The following is an 18,576-nucleotide window of genomic DNA, read 5'->3' on the forward strand; positions in this document are numbered from 1 at the left end:
AGGGGACACCCCACTAGTGAAATAAAACTCTGGATCCAACCTCAAAGAAATTATTATCAGGTAATAGCTTAGGCTGTTGGGATTTCCCCCCTCCCTCTGGCCACTTAGATGACTGCATCCTTTTATTTTTCAAAATAATACATCCATTACCAGATAATAATGTACTGCAGTATTGTGACCGAATCACTGTATCATAACATCAAAGGAGGAGACTTCCTGCAGCACTGTTCAAGTAACTGATTCTTGAAGCTAATGAAAACTTTGCCCACTTATTTAGTAACTTTCTCTAGGTACTCAAAGTGCTTTACATAACTTAATAACTGCTGCCACAACTCTATAAGGAATTGCCACTCTCCTGTTACAGATGGGGTAGGGGACAAGGGCTGCATCTTAACTGCTAAAATAATCTGGTTTGACAGTACTTTAACTGCCATGGCTCAATGCTATGTAATCCTAGGAACTATAGCTTTGATCTGGTGCCACAACAATCTACAATTCACAGGATTCCATATCACTGAGCCATGGCAGTTGAAGTGCTGTCAAACCAGATTATTTTGGCAGTGTGGATGCAGTCAGGGAGACCAGAAAACTGTGACTTCCCTCCCACTTCCTTCCCAGTGAGTTTGTGGCTGAAGAAAATGTGGATTCAATGACTTCCAGCGTAGCTCAAGCTCTCATCCACTATCCGTGTGACCTGTTATTTTTCCTTTGCCTTTGTTTTAATTTAGAAAAGCAAGCAAACAAACAAAAACATTGGGACATATTTGTCCATTCCCTCTAACCTGACTTAAATGTTCCATATCCTCCAACTGTCCCAGTTTCACAGGTGCCATCCTTATTAACCCCCTATTGCCCCACTTTTTCCGATTGCTTTTAAAACATCAAGGTTTCTCTCTCCATTTCCCATTTTCTCTCTCTTTGTTTTCAGCTTACTTCAGTTGCTGCAAATTGAGTTCAAAGGGCAATAGTAGTTTGCACTTAACTCAGCAGGAGAGAGAGGAGAAGAGAGGGCAGGATCTTGCCCTTCCCAGTAGGTTCAGGCAAAAGCAGATTCCTACAGCCTCTCCTAGCTTGTATGTTATTCCTCATTAATAACTGTTGCCGTCTTGACCAAACTTTGATATTGCTTGGCTACAAACGTCTCAATTTTCATCTGTGAAATATTGGAGGGTATGATATTGATTTGCCAACACCTTGCTTTCTATCATACTGAGAAGGTACAGAAACCTGGAGGGGTCTAAATGAAGCATTTTATCTGGGCAGAGGTCTTTCTGGCCAGCACTCTCCTTTCAGATGTCTGCTGTGATGAACTTTGAATCCCAAACCCTCTTTACTTTAAAGCTGTCAAAAACAAACAACAAAAGGAACCAAATCCATTGTAGTTCTACTGAAATGTAAACTACAGAAAGTAATATATGCAAATACTTATGGTTTCGGGTCCCAGTGGCTTTGTTTGAACCTGACTGTGGAACTCCCTGATAATAGCAGTGATGCTACCCCACAGATGAATCAGAACATCTGTTGCTCTGCAGCATCATTTCTCAATCCGCCTCATTTTGAAATTATAACACGCTGCTGTGGCCATACCCAGCAATCATATCATAAAGGTCTCTCCATGTGTTTCTATTGCTCAATGAATGAAACATTTCACCATATTGTAAACATCTCTGCATAGGAATGTTGCACAATGAATGAAGACATTTCATTCTCATTTAGACACCTACACAGTTTCCCTTCATTGTTTTGTGCTCCCATATTTCAAAAATCAGATTCCCAAATTACTTTTTGGTTGTTCTGCCCCAACTCAGATACCTCCAGGCCAATGCACACAACAATGTTATCACCATGATATGAATTACCAAGTAGTTACTTTGACAGAGATTGCAGCAGAGGCCATCCGTGTCCTGCTACTTCCATGCAATCTTCACACCTCCTCCTTTCCCAGGAGGCCTCACATTTTTTGCCTTGTTTGTGTTTGTGCTTGTAGTGGGGCAGTGTAGTGTTGTGAAACCCTTGCACAATAATGAATATTGTATAGACCTCCATTGCAATATCACTCCTCAAAAATTATTCCATGGCAAAGTTATAAGTGTGAGTTGGTCCTCAGACACTGCAAAGTCTAAAATGAGAACTTTCTTCTTTAGAATCAGTATCAGTCCTCTGTCTCTCCTATCCAAAACTATTGAGGATTCAAATCTTATTCTCTAACTCCTTTTCAACATGGGTTTTAAGTTTCAGTTTTATTGTAAACCTAAAAAATACAGCAGTGATGGAGACAACAATCTAAATGCTTTTATTTTATATTTATTATGCATTTATAAATGCACAGGCCTGTATGCTGTTGTTAGCACCAATTAAAGTAGACAGTGAATTAGTGGAATTTACATATGTATTTATTTTTATTTTTCAAGGGTGTTTATATCCTGCCCTTCAATCACAAAGGTTCTCAGAGCAACTATATATGTATTGATTTACCATTTGGCAATTAACTCATTGACTTTACTCTAGCTGGGTGCTAATACCTGGATGTAGACTATAGGAATTTAGTGGCTATGGCTCAAGGATTATAAAACTAATAGAAATGTGACCATTTATGAATGATTATAAAGGGGAAATGAGGAACAGACCTACATTTGTAAAACACTCAACATTATAAATGTTGTGAGAAGTATAATAGGATGCTTTTGCGATAATATTACACACATCCAAGGTTGTGGGCATAAATATAGAGAAGTAGAAAGTTTATCAATAGAAGTAAGATAACAGTATTTGGAATCATTCTCATTTGCAGGGGCATCACTATGATTTGCAGGGGCATCACTATGGGGGTGTGGAGATGCAGGCCACACCAGGTGACACCCTAAAGGAAGGGGTGACACCACTGCTCCCCACATCTGCCTTTTGGCAGAAATGGGCTGTGGCATTCACCTGGGTCCCTTTAAAACCATCAAACTCAGCAGAAGAGAAGACTGTGGGGTGAGATTCAGTGGGTACAGAAAAGATAGTCCTCAGTTTTTAAAAGAAAATTTACTCTTTTAAAACATCACATCTTACCAAATTTTCACTTTAATCACCTGAAACTGTAAATGTAAATACATTTAGGGTGTGTTTATGATATTGTAATGTAAAAGTATAATTTTAATTTTGCTAGTTGTTTATGTCGCAACTATTGACATTACATGGAAATTACAATTGATGAGTAACATGAGTACAAAAAACCTTACTAAGGATCCTAGTATGGGAGGAGGTCAGTGGCGGGGTGACACCATGAGTTACCACACCAGATGACACCAATCCTAGTGGCACCACTGCTCATCAGTATACTGTGAAAGAAAATGTCTAGAATGTCATGCTACTACATGATTTTTCGTTTCTAAGATTTGAAATGGTAGATCCTACTACACAGTTTACCTTATTCAAGGTAAACTAAACTTTTGCCAAATGATACTTTTGTGCCCCCTTTTTGCTGCTCATTACTCTACATGTAGCCCTCCAGATACTATTGAACTGCAACTCCCATCATTCCTCATCATTGGCTATGGTGGCTAAGCATACAGGAGTTTTGATGTATTCCCACCTTTACACTTTAAGCAAGAGGACCATTTGAGAACATTTAAGACTCAGTTTAGGAGGTAATATGCACCACGCACACAAACTTTCCTATTTGTTGAAACACAGTTTCTCAGTCAACACATGCACTGTTTCCTACAGATACCTCACATCTCCCCAGTATGGTGTGTGGGGCAGTCCATACAAATTAGATATCTGTGTGTATATCTTACTGCACATGAGTCTCTGAGTCCTATCAGTGATAGTGGAACTCTCATTTCACTGGCAGTGAGAAAGAGTGACCAAGGGCCCTGTGAACTAGTTGGAGTACTACCATGAAAGTACAGTATATAGAGATAAGGTTTCTCTTTGTGTCATATCAGATCTACTGTAGCAGCTGATGGATAAGGAAGGGCCTGTATTTAAACTTTGTAAGTAAGGCTTGTGTGAAATTCATCATGATCCTTACAGTGGCCTAATTTAGTCCAGATGAGAAACTGGGAGGATTGCTGGAACAGCTTGAGTGTCTTCTTCAACTGATGGATTCCCCAGGATATTTTTTTTTTTTACAAATGTGTTTTGTTTTTCTTTATTCTTCCAACATTCCCAGTTTAACACTTTAATTACACAATCAGCAGGTGGAGATGCTGCTGCCAGGTTCCAGCTTTATGAAAGATGAGCAATGACTTGAACCATGGCTGCTCAATTTATTATCTGTCATCATTATATTATTTTCAGCAGAGTCTTTATTGGTGATGATGACGATGATTACATTATCTATTAAAGCTTCTGTTTCCATAATACATCAGACTAAGTCCATTGATGTGCTCTATGAAATGCTAAACAAAAGACTTTGTGTGACATTGTGCAAGATCTTGTGCAAGGGATTGACCAGAGCTTGTAGTATCAGAAACACACTTTCCTTTAGCCAAGATCAAAGCAGCCTAAATCCAACTGCTAGTTCCTAGTAGAGTGGACCTGTTGAACTGATAGCTGAATGGTGAATCCACACTTAAGTAAATCACATTGGTTCAGTGGACTAGTCTTGTTTGGACTCACAACTGAATTTAGGGAAAAGGCTATTCTGCATGGATAGCTGACCTTCCATTCGGTGAATGGCACCTGCAACTTCAAATTGCCATCAAATATTCATATGTACTGTCAGTCATAGAATTTTAGAGCTTGAAGGGAACCTATTGTTATTTAATCCAACTCCCTGTAATGCAGGAATACAAAATTACAGCACTCCGGAAAAATGTCCATCCATTCACTGTTTAAAGTTTTCCAAAGACTCTCTGAGGCAGCCTATTCCACTATCCAACAATTTTTGAATTAAAATATAAAAGGCAGTACAATGGCCACAAATTTTGGTGTGCTGTTTATTCTGATTTTAAACCGTTTACTCCACATTTCCTCTTGATTTGTAGGGACATTATGGCGCGTTACAGAGTGCCCAAGAAGGGCACTCTGCCACCGCCACCGGTTGCTATGTCTGGGAACCACAGCGGCCAAACCGCGCGGCTCCTGGGCGCAGCAAGAAAGAAGCACCGAAATGGTGCTTCTTTCTGGGCCCAGGAAGTGGCGCCACAAGGCGCTAGTCGCGCAGTCGCGGCGTCACTTCTGCTGCGCGACGTCTGGACGCTATGCGTGTGGACGGGCGCCGCCATTTTGTACGGACTCGGTCCGTATTAGGGTTGAGGGGTGTCTGGAAGGGATGCCCCTTCTCAACCCTAACACGCCCCTTTCTAACCCTAGTACGCCCCTTCGGTGCATCTGTAACGCACCATACTCAGGACTGTGAGGACACAACTTGTGGAGAATGTTTTGCTTTTTAGCATTTCAACTTAAAACAATTGTTGTAGAGACAATATTCATATATCCTCTCACTGCAGTTCACCTTGCATTCTAGGTTGCAGTGTTGGATGTGAGTGGGAGGAAAGATTCTTCTCACCAGATGGACTAGTCTACACTTGAGTGTTTATAGGAGTAGAAAGTGTAAGGTATATGCCTTATGAGGCAATGCATACAGCGAATGAAATATAGGCATGAAAAAAGCTAGCATGGATTGAATTTTCTGTAGGAAGAAAGCATCATTTTACAGAGGTGAGAAGAAAGACTGAGCTCGCATTCCACATAATGCCATAGTCTGAAAACTGATTATATAGAACAAATTATTTTCTGTGGCAAGTTCTCTCTCTGTGTGTTGTGTGCCTTCAAGTTGTTTCTGACTTACAGCGACCCTAAAGTGGGGGTTTTACTTGCAAGATTTGTTGAGAGGATGCTTGCCAATGCCTTCCCCTGGGGCTGAGAGCATGTGACTTGTCCAAGGTTACCCAGCGAGTTTCATGGTTGAGCAGGGATTGAACCCTGGTCTCCAGAGTCATAGTCCAGTTCTCAAACCACTACGCCACACTGGCTCTCAGGATCTCTCTACATATATGTATATTACAGTTGTCTCATTGTTCAGTGGGACTGATTTCTGAGATAGAATGCTTAGGACGGATCTGTTAGTGTGCTGTGGTAACCAAACACATGTGGATGCATTGAATTGAAGTCAGTTGTATGGTTCTATTTGATCTTATGTTGATAATTGTATCTCTGAGACTCAGATGTCTATCTAGGGGTACATCTCATACTGATTTCTGCTCTAAAATTCTTCTGTTGTCCAGCGGCATTTCACATGCATAAAAATAGCCTAGCCTTGTGTGTGAGAGAGAGAAAGAGGGGGGGGGAGAGATTGAGAGAGAGACAGATCATTGTTCATGTACTTTAAGAAAGTTGGAGATGCCAAGTAAAACCGCCAAACCTTAGAAACAAGTACCTTTATTATTATATTAAACAAGAGCAGCCCTGCCATTAGGCAAAGTAGGGCAGCCACTGCAGGCATTGGGCACTGTGTATAATTTTGTAGGACAAAAATGGTTAGTTACTTGTTGCTGTAGTGTTCTTATTACCAAGGAGAGGGACAGCTACTTGTAGAGTTTTGTGCCTCAGGTGCTTAAATAACAAGACTCTACTTGAACAGGATGCACCATGATTCATTGGGAGCAGTGATGCTATTTAATATTTCGCAATAAACAGCAAGATGTCTTGAGTTAATCCTGACACTAATGCAAAAGTCCAAGCCAGAATTCTTCTGAACCCTGGTTTATCATTCATATATTTTATTTTATTTTATTTTATTTATATGCCACCTTTCTCCCAAATTAGACTCACGGTGGCTCCCAAAAGATGCTTAAAACAACAAAGATAATAATACAGTATAATTTTTAAACATAATTAAAACGCCACATTAATATAACTCAAAAATGTAAACTCTGTAGAAATATTAGGTTAAAAATATAAAACCATTAAAAACATACCAAAACAGTCAAATAAGAAGCATGTGCTTCTTTGGGCATATACTGCCCAAACAGTCCTACTGGACTCTTCGTACACACACGAGAGGCTAGATTTGCCAGGATAGAAAAATAATTCAGAGATATTTTATGTTTAGAATGTCAGTATGCAAATGGATTTTGTAGCACTTTTGAGACTAACTGTGTGAAAGAAGTAGTACAGTCCTCGCCTTACGCGGGGGATCCGTTCCGGATCCCTCTGTGTAATGCGAATTCCGCCTATGCTCGAGCCCCATTGGAAACAATGGGGCTCGGGTGCGCCGGCACAGGCGCGTGCGCCCATTCAATTGAATGGGACGTGCCGCACCGCGCGCGCCCTGCGGCTTGAGCACGTATGCTTAAGGCCGCGGATGGCGCGGGCGCGCTGTATAAGCTTTACTAGACTTGATCTACCTCCTCAAATACGTTCAAGGAAGTATGCTACATCTTCTTTTGCAGAAGGTGCTACAAGATCTCCTTGCATACAGGATAGAAAAATGTAGGCTTTTGCTGCAGAATCCCCGTTCTCGCAATAGTCACCTCATCACTGCACCTCTTCTCAACTGCATGACTGGGGCTGCTGCTCCCATTATGCTTTCTTCCTCACTCTCCCTTAACCTCACTCCCTGCCTTATGCCCTTATGTTGGCATCAACTTGAAGGCATATAATGACAAAACACAGACCCGTAGTAGTGAACCTATGACACACGTGCCCTCTCTGGCACAGGAAGTCATCTCTAAGGGTATGCAGAGAGACGGAAAGGCAGGAGAAGAGGAGGAACAGGTGTGTGGTTGTTTCTCCCCTGTCCCCACCCTTCCGTTCCTTTAACTGTCTCCAGGGAAGTCCCACCCCTGGAAGTCTCCCCCTGCCAGTATCACCAGGTGATACTCAGTGTGGGAACCCCTTTCAGTTTGGGCACTCGGTCTCTAAAAAGTTTGTCATCACTCACATAGACAATGAATACAGATGTTGTGATCTCTTATTATGCAATGTCCTCCTCATCAAGAGAAATCTGCCTAATCAACATTTTGTTGTTCTTCATGTTGGGAAATGTGAGAGATAACATCGGATCTCTTGAGCAGCGTAACCAAACTGGCAAAGCAGAAGCTGAAGAACAATCAATTCCACACAGACACACAATCCCATGCAATTACACAAACATGATCTAGCACAGAAAAGAAGCATGCTTTCTCTTCTTTGTGAAATATATAAACATAGATTTACTTACAATATATTTTAGCAAAGACATATGTTGTCTAATGGAGGGGGGGAATAAAATGGCTACAGGTTAGGGTAATGCAGGAAGAGAGTGGGTGTGGACAAAGCGAACAAGAAGTCACCACGGTGCAAAACAACAATTAATGAGTACATCTGATGCCAAACAAAGACTTATTTTAGTCAAGTTACTTGCTTTGTCTAGGTTGGGTGGAGGGGGGATTATGTGGAACTCCAGATATTGTTGATTGTGGTTTTCAAAATTTTCTAAGTTTTTCAATCCTTAAAGAAATCCAGGAAAGTTGATAAAAATCCTACTGAAGCATATTCATTCTTATGTACCTTTAACAGATCTGGTTCATATAACTATGGCCTGGTGGAATCAATTCAGTACAATCTGAATATTTAGGTACACCATAAACTCCTGCATTCACTCCAAGATAAGGCTAGATTTTTATATACAGTACATCAAAACAGAATTATTATCCACCAAGAAAGTCTAATCTTTGTGTAGCAGCTACTTAGGCTATCTTAACTAGTCATTTAAATTCACACCCTCTGAAGTATCAGGATAAGTACTGTTGCAGCCATTGGTCAAACATAAGGATCATAATCCATTGGGACTGCCCATCCAACCTCTTGTTTAAAGGTTTCCAAAGATGGAGAGTCCACCAACCTCTGAATCTATTTAGGCCACTGCTGAACAGCTCTTACATTTAAAAATTTCTTCCTGATGTTTAGGTGTAATCTCTTTTCTTGTTATTTGAATCTCTTGTGGGTGTGAATTCTGATCTCTGGAGCAGTAGGAAAAAAGCTTGCTCTGTCGTCTACATGGCATCCCATTGTTGACTAGTGTTCTTGGAGAACTCTAATTTATAGGGTTGCCATAAGTCAAAATTGACTTGACAGCGGACAACACAAACAACAAAATGTTGTTGTTCAAATGAATGAAAAATGTACAAGGGTCTTCCAGAGCCATTTTAAATAAGGTTTTTATCATCCCATCATTCAGTGATGCCTCACTCAGTGACCTTTACAGGGCCTTCAGACATTGCCTTGCTCCACTTGTAATATTGTGTTGTTCCCCACCTTACTTCTGTCTCTCTCTTTACCACAGAAAATCTGTTAAGAAGAAAAAGACAAAACAGCTTCATGGTGCCTTCCAGTTACTAGTAGACTCCTGGCTCCTAATGCATAAAACCAGGATTTAATTAGGCCTTCAGCAAGGTTCCCTTTCCTCACATACCATTAATTTTATTTCATATGGATTGCATCCTTCTTTGGTTAATCTAACAAGGTGTGTGTGTTACAATAAGGAGGCCTCCATGTGTAGAACTCTTCTGAAAAAGTGATAGGGCACAGTTAAAATTCAGACCCAGAACAACAATATCAACATTCACACAGAACAGTAAGTGTGGGATTCTGAAAAATTCCAGTTTTTTAGGAATCAGTTGTGTACTATTGCACACTTCCCCTTCACTTAGGTCCAGTACAGACTGAGACTATGCACTAGCCTGGGGCCGATTTTAGGGCTTGGGAGAACAGAACATCCGCACACTTCCATGCCCTACCGCACCGTTCAGGTGCAATCATGGCTTGCCCCTGTCCACACAGGGCCTCCACGATGATGTACGCACGGCACAGCATCCAAATGTTGCTGTGCTGCATGGATGTGATCAGTGTGTGCGTGGGCGGCAATGGCACCGCGCACACACCCTAAAAAGGACCTGCCGGGAGTGGGTTCTTTTTAGGACTCCCAGAGGCCACGCCGTTTGGTTACTGCGGCCCCTGTTGGGGGCAGAAAGGGGTGGTGTCTTGCGGCCTCTTTCTCCCATCTGTACAGGGCCTTAATTACTCCTGTCAGTAAGAGGAGCTAAACCTACAAAGAATCCAAAGCTTTTGATGCCACCTAAAGCAGAGTTTCCAACTGGTTTCACTTTTTACAAGCAAAGCAAACCTGAGTGTGTTCTTGAGTTATGATACTTGATTTTTTTGAGAGCCACGAACCTCAATTCACTTTGATGTGATAAGCTTTGAATTTCTGATTAGTTTGTCCACTTACTCTGATAAGAAAGGGCAAAGGAGAGCAAAGGACCTGTTTATGATATAGCATCTTTAAAGAGATAGGTGTTTCTCTGTGTGATGTTTTACTACTATGGTTAAAGCTCAATAGTAAGAAAATCATTCTTTTTATCATGTCTTTTTCTGAGAAACAGAGCCTAAGTTACTTGAGTAGGAGAAACCACAGCTGTTGTTTCTTCCTCTTGAATTTCCTTACAAAATATATTGTAGAAAATGCTGCAACAAAATTTGATGCATTTCACTTTTTAAATATAGAGTTTCACTGTACCATGGTGAAGGATCCATTCTTACTATCTCCCATTTTTGCATTTTCACCACCCTTGGTTCTCCCAATAACTGGTTGCATCTGCATAATATTTTTTTTAACTCAAAGGGTATGGTCTGAACCATCATGACACCATGATCACATCTAGCCAGTCAGATTTGGCTATGTCATAACATCACTGAGGGAGGATAAAGCACTGCCATTGTTCTAATTTTGATGGGTAGGTGATAATGTTTGCCCAATCAGACAAGCATGCCCTCTCATGCTCTGCTAGTCACTATATCGCCTCTCTGTACTGTAAATTAAGACTTTCACCATCAGCCAGCTTTATAGTCATGTGAAATTTCTAGGGACTAAACATTAGTCACAAATTATCTCATTGTCAATGTGAAAGGGTGTCTTAGCACCATACTGGGAGCCATACAAGATTGTTTTTGCATTTGGAGACTTTTCATGAGAAAAAAAATGCAAAAAACACTTTTGCACAGAAAATTGTCTTTTGCACAAAATATAATTCTCAGCACTAAAACTTTATGCATAAGGGACAATCCCCCCCTCTAATAAATGTTTATTCCCCCCAGTATCCTGAAATGTAAAAGAAATCATTCGAAAATGCACATAGCCTCTTGTCTAGCACAGAGCAAGCTTCTGAAGCTTTCTTCATATATATGATAATGAAATAAGTGAATATTTATATCCCTTGTAATTCCACATATCTATTTGGATTCATGGGATTTCTTTCATAGATACAAGTCCTTTTGTATGGTACTGAAAACAAAACTTTGCTGATAGTCTATAGCTAGATTACCACACTACACTCTTACACCGCTGCTACTCCACTAACTGTTCTGGCTGCCTCCTGTTGCATTCTGGGATTTGTGGTTTAAAGAGAGGCTTTTAGAATCCTCAGCCAGCGAGCTCCTATGCCTCACTGAACTACAAATTCCAGAATGCAACAGGAGGCAGCCAGAGCAGGAAAAGTGGAATAGCAGCACTATAAGAGGGTAGTGTGGTAATGTGGTTAGAAAACACACACTACTTTGTTGGCCCCGTTACTGGGTTCTCATACATTGTTTCAGAAACACTGTATATATGTAAGATAAAGAAGATGCTTTATTTGCAAAATCTACTTTTAGTACCCTAGACTGTTGTAGAAAAATAACCTGTTGTCAAAATTCTGTGCTTAACTGAATGTTGTCATTTTGTAGAGATGGCAGATAGAAATGGATTTTTTTTTCTTTACAAACAGCTATCCAGAGGACTCAAATAGTTACAGGGAGTAAGGTAACATCAAAAACTGCATCTCCTCTTCCCATGACAGGAATATAACCTGAGTGACAGTCAGCTCAGGGGATTCTCCCATTGCAGTTGTAGTTCCTATGAGGTCAGTGTGATAATTTTGCTATATTGCCAGCCCTCATTTTCTCCAAAGAGCACAAACCAGATTTCTGAATGGTAACACCTCTGCAGATTGGAGTTCCAGGAGTTCTCAAGTCCTTGCTCCCAGACTTCAGGGCAGAGAGAGGAATTACAGAGCAATAGCACTGCTTTGAAAAGAAAATTGATGCTTAAAAATGTGTGGTGTTGCCCCCTTTCCCAGCTTCAGACAGCTGTAGTCTATCTCCTGTTTGTTTCCTCCCTGCTCTCTCCTCCTCTCAAATTTTCTCAAACTTGGGCCAGCAACAAAGTGCAGTGGGAGGGTGAGATCAATGTGAGGAAATTTTGATCAGCCTCACACTCAGGAATCTCAGAATATAGTAAAACAGGATTGCTGCTTTGTCTTCCCTACAACTTATTATTAACTTTCCCTGTTATGTTCCTACCTTCCACACCCTACTGTAAATGGCTGCAGCTTTCTTTTTTGTGTTGATGTGGAGTTGCACCATAGTTTGCAAAAAGCCTGGCACAAATTCCATTTTCCTCCTGAGCTCAATTGATTCATTTCTTTCTCAGTTCTGGATTTCACCTCTCCCTGTTTCTTGCTCTTTCTCTTTCCCCCCTCCACACACAAAAAACCCCCCCTGTCTCTTACACTCATCTTCTCCCTCATTCTCTAGTCTTTGACTTTCTCTCTTTCTTTTCCTTTTTCTTATTCCTCCCATGATTTTCTTTTTACTTAGAAAAGTGTGTTTGGTTCGTCTAAAATTACCATTGTATTGTTAAAAACAACTGGTAAAAGGTTGTTTGCTGTTTAATACAGAGCTTGGGAAAAGTAATTTTCAGCCAGAGAAATGTTTTTGTAGATGTTTACTTGAATGATGCAACTGTGGTTGATACTTACTGACTCTTGCTTAATGAGACACCAATGTATAACATCAGTGGGGCCTCTATGTCATCACTAAGTGCCATCAGACAAATCCCGGTCTTGGTTCAGAACCCCTACTGCAGATGATGGTCTGCCAATGCCACCCAACACATTTTATAGTTGAGGGCAGTTCTGAATATTTGTTTCTCCATATCTTGGCCAAATGTGTTTTTCCAGAGGTGGAGAATGTATGGACAACATTCACAAGCCTTTGCTAGCACATCCAATGGTGAGGGATGAGGTTCAGTAGTATCTAGGTGACTGCATATTCACCTTCTCTCCTCTTACTGTGACACCATACTAATTTCAAAATTGCTTTTCATTTGAAATGTAAAATTTCTGGATATTTTTAAGCCATGAGGAGGAGTGAATCAACCCATTTTCCAGGTTTTTTTTTGGGGGGGGGGGAGGGGGATAGAAATGTTTAGAACAATTGAAAAAAATGAAGTATTATCCCTCTCTTTAGATTGAAAGTCACTTCTGGAACATAACATGCATCATTTATAACTTGCCTTGTCATAGGAATGTCATGTCTGATATACAAGGGGGGTGGTTTCCCCAGAAAATAATTACAAATTGAATTTACTTTCATTCCCTCCGCCCTTGGAAATGGAGCTATGAGGTCTTGAACTATAAGAGACCACTTTGCTTTCACAAGTTTTGAAGGACTAATAGAAAACAAGCACACAGGAAAAACAGGAAAATCCATCAACATTAGTAAAACAAAGAAAATTATTCTGTCCCCTCTGGTCTTTTATAGTGCTAAATGGAAATAAAATACTCATTCCTATTAACAGAATGAAGAAAAGGAAACCAAGACCAAGAATTGTAATGATGGTGAGGTACTGTAGCCTTACATAAAAGTTTACCTGCTTCATAGCTTTTAGAAATAATTCAGGAGGAGAAAAGATATGAATATTTTGGACATGTCTGCAAGCGCCATTTGTATAGGTTTCCTGCCACTATCACATCACCCTGTTCACACAGTGTAAGACAAGATGCCTATTTTGGCTGCAGACTGTGTTCATGTTGGGAAGGGCAGGTCCACAGCGAATCCGGAACATCCCTTCCTTAAGCCAAATTTTACAAACTCACAATTTACTCTGGATCTTCCCAGAAAATCCAGAGCACTTCAGAGCAATGCTGAGCAGCTGTTTACACTGTGTCTCTCTGTGCTGCCCACTGCCACCATCGCTGGTGAAGATCACTGCCTGTGAGGTCATAACAAGGTGCCTAGCCATGTGATTGACACTAAGGCAGGATACAGACCCCCCAAAAAGGGTGGTCTGCCGGTGCCTCCTTTTCCACCGTCGGGAAAGCTGCAGTGGATAAACTGCACGGTTTCCTGCCGGCCAAAAAGAACCCGCAAAAAGCGAGTTCTTTTTCTGGCACACTCGTGATGTCACAAGTGCGCTGTGATGTGTGGACGCTAAGCGTCCGTCGTGTCAAAATGTCAGAGTCCGTGTGTACAGGGTGCCGCCATTTTGACGTACCGAATAAGTACTAGGGTTGCAGGGCGTCTGTAAGCAATGCCCTGAGGCAACTCTAGCATGTATTTCTTATGTGCTTTAAGGCCCATCTGTATTGGGCCTAAGTGTCTCATTTTTGGCCTCAGATGGAGTGACTTGTGCCAGCACTGGTGGCAGCAGGCAGCAGAGAGACATGTGTGTGGACAACCACCTGGCATCGCTCCAGAGTGCCCTAGTAATGGGAATTCAGGGTAGCTTGGGGACCAGAATAGTCTGAGGGCAGCCCAAAGTATTGGTTCCAGTGTACTCTGGCCAATCTAGACCCACCCTTTATCTGCTCCAGGAATATTCTGGCCAGTTTAGACCCACTTTTTGTCTTAAAGGATTTGGTCTTCATTCTAAAAGAGAATTAATATTGCTTTCAGCTGAAACTAGACATTCTTTCTCTTTGTTATCCTTTTGCATTTTCCATTATGCCTACAAATATTCAGATACTTGTTAAATTCTGCAGTTTGGTTTGCAGTGGTTTCCTGTTACTTCTACAACACCAGATACATCCATAATAATAGTTCTCTTTCATCTTGTTCCTTTGAAATGGCTTTTGTGAAACAAACATACAATGAAGCCTAAACTTCAGGATGAGCACCTCCGTTCTGCTGTTTTGTTGCTCAAGCTAGAACTTGCTGTACAACAGGTGTATCAGCACTGCCTTCAGGAGCTGCTGGAATGTATCTCAAATGGGTTGTTCTATCACACACCTAGGCATCACATATCCCCATCTTTTTTTTAAATCCATGGATTCAACCATCCATGGCTTGAAAATATTTTTTAAAATATAAATTCCAATAAGCAAATCTTGGTTTTGCCATTTTATATAAGGGGCACCCCTTTCCTATGGCATTGTTTTTAATGGGACTTGAGCATCCATGGAGAGCCCACTGTACATGAAAAGGAAAGTACTGGCCACTTCCAGCGATGGCTTGTTTTCACTAACCCCAGACAATAGTAACCACAAGTTAAGACTCAGAGGTTTGATTCCACTGTGGAAAATCTAAAACTGAAGCAGAAGTTTCCTATCTTCTCCTTAGAACTGTGTCAGAGGAGAAAAGGGAACCAGACCTGTATGGCTCTGTCATAAATTGCTAACCCCAAAAATATAATACCACTGTTTAGTTTATGGCCAAACACAGCCTCTTTATGCGTGTCTATCTGTTTCACATGCACACATGTGAAACAGAGAATGACATTGCATCTGTTAACTTAGACTCTGCTTCATGAAGGCATATTCCACAGTTAATCTGTTAGTAATTTAAATGCTGCAGTGTTGTTTTAAAGTGTGTTAAACTGAAAATCATTTATTAAAAAACCCAAAAAACAAATAGGCATGCTTACCTATAGTGAAGGTTCACATTTTCTGCGGCAATCATGCCTAGTCATTCTAAATATTCTACACTTTTTATGCTGGAATTGCCAAAAGTGAAGATGACATTCTTATTAGGAGCAAACATTTATCATGTTTGTAGACTCTAGTATAAAAAAAACAGTTTGCTGGTTCTGCAAATATTTAATGAATGGAATATGTACTCTGTACTATGAGTTACTCAGTACAGGATGAGCCTATAATTTAAAATGAAAATGTTTGTCATTTGTTATTTTCTATAAAACCATGCCCATTTATTCTGGAGTTTAATGGTTTAAATTAATATAAACATATGTAAGGTTATTTAAAATATGCTACCTAAAGCCTCATAAAGCATTTGTAGATTGTGTGTCTAGATTTGTATGTACTAATTGTCTGGATTTGTGTGTCTGGATTTGTGAATATCTAATTGATCATGGGATCAGCAGTTCTCAGTAATTTTTCATAATCTTTCCTTGTCATTAGCAAATACAAACCTTGTTAATTAGCACAAGAAAGAGTAATGGCTCCCTAATTACCAAAGATCTTTCAGTGTTGCAATAGAAGTAATTGTGAGTGACAGAAAAATACATGTACACTCTCTTTATGCAGTATCAAAAGTAGAGGGTACTTAGGCAATAGATTAAAACAGAATACAATTTCAGAGAAAAACATTCTCTGAAATGGCTATAAAGGTTTGTTTTTTCCCTCCAGCAAATGTTTCCCTCTTAGTAATGCAACTGCAGACATCAAAAGAACTAATGCTGATTGCACAGAAGGATGTGCTAGATTGTCCCTGTAAGTTGCGCTGAAAATAGCAGTCATCGCTATTAATACTTAGTAAGGCTCCCCAGATGAATTAGTGAGTGGCGGTTTATAGCTGAGGAATTAATTTGTTTTGTTTTGTTTTTTAATATAGAAATGTAACTAAAGAAATACCTATTTCACATGATATATGAGCATTATCAAGAACTAGAGTATTTTAAAGAATAAAAATAAAATGCTTCTCAAAGTTGGTATGAAGAAAGTACAGATGAAAAGGATACTGAAGATACAATTCATAGTTAGGATCCAATCATAGTTTAGATCTGGCATAATATGATCTAATCTGTTTTATCTGGGAAACTTCACATACATGCTTAAATTTCTCCCACTGAAATTAATGGGAATTTAAAGTTTATGCACTGGTTTTAAACAAACATATTCATTAACTGTACTGAACATTGAGGGTGGCTTGTAATGTTGTGTGACTTTAAGGAAGGAGAGAATCAATTCTGCTGACAAATACTATTCCATCAAAGGAAAAATTTTACTTGGACTCTACCCTGAAATGAAATCCAGTTTTCTAATAGTCCATATATAAAATGCTCAGCAACCTGAAAGTATTAGTACTTTTTAAAACACTTGTTAATGCACATGGTTATATAAATTAAATTAAAAAATAGTTGTTTTTTTCACATGATTAATTCTCCACATTTTGAGGAAGATCTGTGCCTGTTCTTCCTTACTGCTGCTGGTATATTTCTAAATTAACTATAAATCCACAATCATGAATACAACTATTTTTTTAGTGGTCAAATTAGAATCTGGGTTTTAGAATTTGAAAGCCAAATGCATTAATCCACTGTGGCATTTAGTCACAATGTCTATGCTAATCCAGCAAAGGCAAAGGTAATTTTCAAATGAAGCAATTGTATATATATTTGGTATTAGCGAAAGTTAATTTCTCAAGGTGCTATCTATGAAATTAGTTATCCAGTCAGTATTCTCAGATACAAATATATAGATACAAATATTTCATGCCAGAGCTTGGAAAAATAACTTTTTGGACTACAGCTCATAGAATACCCAGTAGCATCAGTGACCACGTTGGCTAGAGCATTCTGGGCATGGTAGCAACTTTTTCTCTCTCCCAGGCTTTGCAATCATGTTTACTGTCCACTAAGCAGAAGAGAAAGCAGAGCTCATTTAACTGTATTTTTAGTGCTGACAGTATCAACTTACTATTCCAGTCTAGCTTTAGAATCCCAGTGCAAACATAGGTTTGACCAATTTCAGCATGAATCTAGTACAACATTAAAAATTGGTTAATTTAGTATCACATCCCAAAAATACAGTCTAATGTTAAAACTACCAAGGTATAGAGAACTCCACAATGTCAAAAGATCTGAAGCCAGTGTTCAGCTGGCATTTGTCAAAAAACTTTCTAATTTCTTCCTCTCTGTTGTTGTTGTTGTTGTTGTTGTTGTTGTTAATCGCCTTTGAGTCGATCCCGACTCATGGTGGCCCTGTGGATTGGACATCTCCAAGACCCCTTGTCCTCCACTGCTCTGTTGAAGTCCTGCAAATGCAGGTCTGCAACCTCCCTGATTGAATCTATTCATCTGGTGTGTGGGATTCCTCTTTTTCTACTAACTTCTACCTTTCCTAGCATTATTGTCTTTTCTGATGAGTCCTGACTTCTCATGATGTCTCCAAGGTACGACAGCCTCAGTTTGATCATCTTGGCTTCTAGGGAGATGCTTTTTGGCTGTTCATGATATTGTCAGTACTCTTCTCCAGCACCACATCTCAAATGTATTGATTTTCATCTTATCCAGTTTCCTCACTGTCAAGCATTCACATGTACATGGTGATGGGGAATAGAATGGCTTGGACAATTCTGACTTTAGTGCTCCGTTGTGTATCATTATTGTTTAGTATCTTTTCTAGTTCTTTCATCACTGCCCTTCACATTCCTAATCTTCTTCTGATTTCTTGACTGCAGTCTCATTCCTGATTGATGTTTTATCCAAGGTACAGGAATTCTTTTACTATTTCAATTTCCTCATTGTCTAGCTTGAATGTACATGTGCCCTCTGTGGTCATTATTTTTGTTTTTGTTTTTATTTCAGCTTTTGCACTTTCTCCTTTG

General features: G+C 39.8%; 1 protein-coding gene across 3 annotated transcripts in view; it reads left to right on the forward strand.

The window, feature by feature from the left end:
* ELOVL4 (ELOVL fatty acid elongase 4) overlaps window positions 1–18,576 on the forward strand; it is a 53,608-nt gene that overhangs the window by 4,857 nt on the left and 30,175 nt on the right. The window contains exon 2 of one of the 3 annotated variants that reach the window (XM_089530868.1): window positions 18,430–18,458. The exons of the other annotated variants lie outside the window; for them this stretch is intronic. The gene's annotated coding sequence lies outside the window, so the exon portion shown is untranslated. The remainder of the gene's footprint in view (window positions 1–18,429; window positions 18,459–18,576) is intronic. 3 annotated transcript variants of the gene reach the window in all.

This window comes from Sceloporus occidentalis, unplaced genomic scaffold (assembly GCF_023333645.1).
Source record: "Sceloporus occidentalis isolate IW3139 unplaced genomic scaffold, rSceOcc1.0.p SCAF_6, whole genome shotgun sequence".
Lineage (NCBI taxonomy): Eukaryota > Metazoa > Chordata > Lepidosauria > Squamata > Phrynosomatidae > Sceloporus > Sceloporus occidentalis.